Below are 7,235 nucleotides of genomic sequence, written 5' to 3'. Positions count from 1 at the left end.
AGTTGCCTTTGACACTGGAGACCACCCCCTTCTCCTAGAAACATTGTCTAAGCTTGGTTTTCCTGGTTCTCCTCTATCTCTTTGGTCACTTATTCTCAGTCATTCACAGGCTTTTTTTTTTTATAATGGTATTTCCTTAGTGCTTACTAGCTATCAGGCACTGTACTAAACGTTTGGGTAGATATAAGTGAATCAGGTTGGACACACTTCATTTCCTACATGGAGCTCACAGTTTGAATCCCCATTTTACAGATGAGGTAACTGAGGTTTAGAGAAGTTGTCCTAGGTCATACTGCAGACAAGTGGAGGAACTGGGATTAGAACTCATGTCTTTCTGATGGCCAGGTCTGTGGTCTATCTACTAGACCTCACTGCTTCTCATGGCTTACGCCTCCCACACCCTAATTGTGAAAGTGTCTTGAGGCTCAGTTCTGGATCCCTTTCTATTCTCCATCTCCATCCATTCCCTTGGAGAACTCATTTGCTCTCATAGCTTCAGCTACCAGCTCTATGAGGACGATTTCCAAATTTACATCTCCAGCCCTGATCTTTCTCCTTCTCTGCAGTCTCGTATTTCCTCCTGCCTTCCGGACATCTCTACCGGGAAGTCCTGCTGACACCACAAACTGAACACATCCAAAACAGAATTTATCTTCCCACCCAAACCCTATCCTCCCTCTGACTTTTCCAATACTGTAGATGGCACCACCATCCTCCCCGTCTCACGAGCCCATATTCTTGGCATTATACTTTACTCTTCTCTCTATTCAATCCGTCACCAAATCCCGTTGGCTCTACGTTGACAACATTGCTAAAATCCACCCTTTCTTCTCCATCCAAATTGCTACCACATTAATCCAAGCACTTATCCTATCCCTCTCTGACTACTGCATCAGCTTTCTTGCTGACCTTCCTGCTTCCTATATTCCCACGCCAGGCCATAATTCACTCTGCGGCCCAGATCATTTTTCTAAAAAAAGTTCAGTCCAGGTTTCCCCACCACCTGTCAAGAACCTCCAATGGTTGCCCATCCGCCTCCAAATCCAACAGGAACTCCTTCTCGTTGGCTTTAAAGGACTTAATAATAATAGTTATAATAATAATAGCATTTGTTAAGTACTTACCAAGTGTCAAGCACTGTCCTAAGCACTGGGGAAGATACAAGCTAATCAGTTTGGACAGGGTCCTTGTCCCGCATAGGGCTCACTGGTCTTAATCCCCATTATACGATGAGGGGACTGAGGCCCAGAGAAGTGATTTGCCCATGCTCCCACGGCAGACAAGTGCAAGATTCAGGATTAGAACCCAGGTCCTTCCGACTTCCAGGCCCTTGCTCTATCCACTAGGCCACACTGTTTCTCAACTCGCCCCCTCCTATCCTACCTTGCTGATTTCCTACTGCAACCCTGAACAGTCACTCTGCTCTTCTAACACCAACCTACTCACTCTACCTCAATCTTGTCTAATAATAATAATTATGGAATTTGTAAAGTGCTTACTATGTGCCAAGCATTGTACTAAGCGCTGGAGTGGGTACAGGCAAATCGGGTTGGACACCATCCCTATCCCGTGTGGGGCTCACAATCTCAATCCCCATTTTACAGATGAGGTAACCGAGGCATAGAGAAGTTATGTGACTTGCCCAAGGGCACACAGCAGACAAGTATTAGAGCTGGAATTAGAACTCATGACCTTCGGGCTCCCAGGCTCGTTCTCTTTCAATTACACCAGGCTAACTACCACTGACCCTTTGGTCATGTCCTGCAACTCCCTCCCCCTTCATATCTGATAGATCATCACTCTCCCCTACTTCAAAGTCTTATTAAAATCCCATCTCCTCCAAGAGCCCTTCCCCATTTAAGCCCTCATTTCCCCTACTCCTTCTCACCTCTGCATCTCCCTCACACTTAGATTTGTACCCTTTATTCACCCCACCCTCAGCACTTTTGTACCTATCCACAATTTATTTTTATGTCGGTCTCCCCTTTCAGACTGTGAGCTCCTTGTGGGCTGGGAACGTGACTTCCATCTGTGTTGTATTGTACTCTCCCAAGCACTTAGTACAGTGCTCTGATGGACATCCATCTTCCCAGTGGTGACCTTCATATTACTACCACATTAATCCCACCTTGATTGGAAGCAGCGTGGCTCAGTGGAAAGAGCCTGGGCTTCGGAGTCAGAGGTCACGAGTTCGACTCCCGGCTCTGCCACTTGTCAGCTGTGTGACTGTGGGCAAGTCACTTCACTGTGCCTCAGTTACCTCACCTGTAAAATGGGGATTAACTGTGACCCTCACATGGGACAACCTGATTACCCTGTATCTACCCCAGCACTTAGAACAGTGCTGTGCACATAGTAAGCACTTAAATACCAACATTATTATTAAAATACCAAACATTATTGATTGCTTTATCAGCCTCCTTGCTGACCTCCCGGTCACCTGCCTCTCCCCACTCCAGTCCACTTTTGTCTCTGCTGCCCAGATCCTTTTTTTTAAAAATAAAAACCATTCAGTCCATGTTCCAGCACTCCTCAAGAAACTCCAGTGGTTGCCCAACCATCTCCACATCAAAGAGAAACTTCTCAGAATTGCCTTTAAAACACTCAATCCCCTTGTCCCCTCCTATTTCACCTCGCCACTCTCCTACCTCAACCCAGCCTGCACACTTCGCTTCTCGGATGCCAACCTTCTCACGGTACCTCGAACTCGTCAACTTTGCCGTCGACCCCTTGCTCACATCCTGCCTCTGGCAGACAATTACACTCCCCACTTTCAAAGCCTTATTGAAGGCACATCTTCTCCAAGAAGCTTTTTCTGATTAAACCCCCCTTTCCTCTTCTCCCGCTCCCGTCTGTATTGCCTCGAGTTACTCCCTGTATTCATCCCCCCTCCCAGCCCCACAGCACTTATGTCCATATCTGTCATTTATTTATTTATATTAATGTCTGTCTTGCCCTCTGGACTTTGAGCTCTTTGCAGACAGAGAGTGTGTCTGTTATATGGTTTTACAAGGAGCGTGGCTTCATGGCAAGATCATGGGCTTGGGAGTCAGAGGTCTTGGGTTCTAATCCCAGCTCCACCACTTGTCAGCTGAGTGACTTTGGACAAGTCACTTCACTTCTCTGTGCCTCAGCTCATCTGTAAAACGGGGATTAAAACTCTGAGCCCCACGTGGGACAAGCTGATTGCCTTGAATCTACCCCAGTGCTTAACAAATACTATCATTATTATTATTATTATTATTATTATTGTAGTCTCCCACGTGCTTAGTATAGGGTTCTCTCTAAGTAATCCAGACTGAACCCCCCCTTTCCCTCTGCTCCTCCTCCCCTCCTTATTCCTCCCCCTCCCACCCTCTGCTCTTCTCCCTTTCCCTCCCCTCAGCACTGTGCATATTTGTATATATTTATTACCCTATTTATTTTGTTAATGATGTGTATATCTCTATGATTCTATTTATCTTGATGATGTCTGCACTAGACTGCTTGTTTTTTGTTCTGTTTTGCTTTGCTGTCTCCCCCGTTTAGACTGTGAGCCTGGTATTGGGCAGGGATCATCTCTGTTACTGAATTGTACACTCCAAGCGCTTAGTACAGTGCTCTGCACATAGTAAGCGCTCAATAGATACTAATGAATGAATGAATTCACAGAGTAAGCGCTCAATAAATACGACTGACTGAATATTGTCCAAAGCAGAAATGCATAGGTTAGCCTTCACTGGTCAGCAGGGTGATGTTCCTGCATCTTCTTCTAGACCAGAAGAAGGGTGGACATGAATCAAGCTCGAAACGGCAGCTCCACATTGAAGGTGCCCTTCCACTAGGACACTGTCCCTGGAATGGAGGCAACTGTGGGGGGGATGGGGCGTGGGCAAGAAGAGCAGATGTTACCCAGAAAGGCTTAGGTGACAGGAAAAGTGAAGGGGACCCTGGACTAGCAGATATGGGAGGGATCCAGGAAACGCATGGAGTTTGGAGAAGCCCCTGGAATGGACGACGACAGTGGCTGAATGGCAGCCTGAACTTGAAGTGCCTGCTGGAAGTTGCTGACCCCTGCCTCACTTACTGTCTTACAAAACCACTGTTTGCTTTGCGATTTTCAGAAGCTGCTATTTAAACTCCAATGTAGCAATTTCTTGATAATGCCATGGTTTTTCCTCTATTGTCACGTGCTATAAACGTGCCTGTTAATTTTCTCAGTTATCCTTTTAGTAGGATAAATTGCAAGGGCTTGATAAGTCTTGGAGGTTCTCAGGTTTTTAAGCTTATAAAAGGAGATTGAGATGCTAGATCAACTAGTGTGCTCTTGAGCTGAGATCTTACTAAAAAGCAAGGGATTGGGGTCTAGGGTAGTTAGTTGTGGATGTCATTGCTCATGTTAAAAAAAAAAATACTGACTCCCTTAAGTTGTCTGGCCAACTATAGACAGGATTTTTAAAAGTTAATTTTACCATGGAAACCAAAAAAGAAATCAGCCTCATTATGCATTTTTCTGAAATGCTATAAAGTCGGGTATTTGGCAAAAATAAAAATGGGACAAATCCATTTTTTTTTTGCATGATGCTGAATAATTTCAAAAGTTAGAATTTCATATTTTAAGTCTGTTTCTTGCACAACCTCCTGTTTGAAAGAAATGTAGAAGAAAGAATTCTTTCCTATTCCCTGGCTGAGAGTTTTAGTTTCAGGTTACAGTTCATGTATAAATCCATGAGATGGATTGAAGATACCGTTTGGGGATTACTTAGGCTGGATTAATTTACAGGGTAATGGCACATACGAACCCCGGCTGTCCCCCAAGACCTCAGCACTGGGTTTCTTGCTCTTCTCCCTCTTCCCTCCCTCCCTCGGGGAACTGTCCACTTGGTTGGTTTCAGCTACCTTCTCTCCGCCGATGACTCTCGATCTACCACTCTAGACCTGCCCTCTCACCTGCTATCCAATTAGGCTTCTCTTCTAGCCCCCGAGACACGTCCTTGCAAATGGTCCACCAGCACCTCCAACACATGTCCGAATCAATCCATCAGTGGTATTTACTGAGCGCTTACCGTGTGCAGAGCACTGTACTAAGCGCTTGGGAGAGTACAGCACAGAGTGGGTGGACACGTTCCCCGTCCATGTCCAAAGCTGAACTATCTTCCCACCGAAACCCTCCCCTTCTCCCAACTGTTACTCAATCAATTGTATTTATTGAGCACTTTCTGTATGCAGAACACTGTACTAAGTGCTTGTGTATTTCACCGCCGACCTCTCACCCAAGTCCTGCCTCTGGCCTGGAATGCCCTCCCTTTTCATATCCCACGGACGATTACTCACCCCACCTTCAAAGTCTTATTTAAGGCACATCTTCTCCAAGAGGCCTTGCCTGACTAAGCGTTCATTTCCTGTTTTCCCACTCCCTTCTGTGTCTCCCTGACTAGCTCCCTTTATTCACTACCCACCCACCCCCAACCCCATAGCACTTATGAACATATCCGGAATGTATTTATATTAATGACTGTCTACCGCTCTAGACTGTAAGCTCGTGGTGGACAGGGAATTGTCTGTTATACTGTTGTGTTGTACCCTCCCAAGCACTTAACACAGTCCCCTGCACACAATAAATGCTCAGTATGATTGGTTGATTGACTGGGAGAGTACAATATAACAGAATTGGTAGACATGTTCCCTGCCCACAGTCTCTAGAGAGGGAGATGGACATTAATATAAATACATACATTTACGGGCATATATAAAAGTGCTGTAGGGCTGAGGGAGGGATGCATAAAGGGAGCAAATCCATACGCAAAGACAACGCAGAAGGGAGTGGGAGAAGAGGAAAGGACAGCTTAGTCAGGGAAGGCGTCTTGAAGGAAATGTACCTTCGACGCGGCTTTGAAGGTTGGCGGTCCCACCGAAATTCAACCCAGGCACCTGCTCCAGGGCCCAAAGCCGAACCTCTGTCCCTAACCCTTCCCAACTTCATCAACCACACCGCCCTTCTCCCTCTGATTCAAACCTACGCCTTGATATCATCCTCATCCCCTCACCGTCCTTCTGCTCTCACATCCAATCTGCTGATTTTTCCTCAAAAAGCATCTTGAGGATCTGCCCCTTCCTCTCCACTCAAAGCCAGTTCCCTGGTTCAAACGCCTGTCCGATCACAGCTGGACTGCAGTATCAACCTCCCTGCTGCTCTCCCTGCCTCCAACTTCTATCTCCTTTAGTCCATACTTCCATACTGGGGCCTAGATCGTCCTTCTGAAACGATGCTCGGACCAAGTCTCCCCTTTCCTTGAAAGCCGCCCATGGGTGTCCACTTCCCTTCACATCAACAAAGACTCCTTACCTTTGGCTTCAAGGCTGCCCACCAGCTCTCTCCCACTATTTATGGTCTGTCCTCCTGTGCTACTCTCCATCTTAGTTTTTGCTTCTCCCCAGCCTGGCTATACTCCACTCTTGTCCTGTCCTCCTCTGACCCCTTCCTCATGCTGCCTTGAGGCCTGGCACTCTCTTCCCCCACCCAAATTGGCCAGACCTCAACCCTTCCCCTACCTTCAAAATCCCATCTCTTCCAACAAGCCTCTCCTGAATCTTTTCAATCCTTCGGTCACCTTTTGGCTTAAGTATTCATTTATGTCCATCATCAGCCCTTGTGTATACATTAATGATATTATAATTACCATATTTAGGTTCACAGTCTCAATCGCCATTTTACAGATGAGGTAACCGAGGCAAGAAGATGTAAAATGACTTGCCCAAGTTCACACAGACAGGTGGCGGAGCGGGGCTTAGAACCCATGACTTAACTCCCAGGCCTGTGCTCTATCCATTACACCAAGATGCTTCGATACATTCATATTTGTTGGTATATTCAATTGCATTTATTCAGATTCTACTGCTTGTAAGTATGCCTAGACTGTAAGATCACTGTGGGCAGGGAAGTGTATATTATGTTGTTATACTGTACTTTCCTCAGCATTTAGTACAGGGCTCTGCACACAGTAAGTGCTCAATAAATACCAGTGACTGAATGTCTAAATCTGTTTACCCCATTAGAAAGTAAGCTCGTCGTGGGAAAGAACATGGGGCTGGGAGTCAGAGGACCTGGGTTCTAACCCTGGTTTAACCTCTTGTCTGCTTGTGACCTTGGACAAGTCACTTAACTTCTGTTTGCTTCAGTTTCCTCATTTGTAAATTGGAAATTAAATGCCTGTTCTCCCTCCCATTTAGACTGTGTCCGATCTGATTTTCTTGTC

This window comes from Ornithorhynchus anatinus, chromosome 11 (assembly GCF_004115215.2).
Source record: "Ornithorhynchus anatinus isolate Pmale09 chromosome 11, mOrnAna1.pri.v4, whole genome shotgun sequence".
Taxonomy (NCBI): Eukaryota; Metazoa; Chordata; class Mammalia; order Monotremata; family Ornithorhynchidae; genus Ornithorhynchus; species Ornithorhynchus anatinus.
This window is presented reverse-complemented; position numbering follows the sequence as displayed.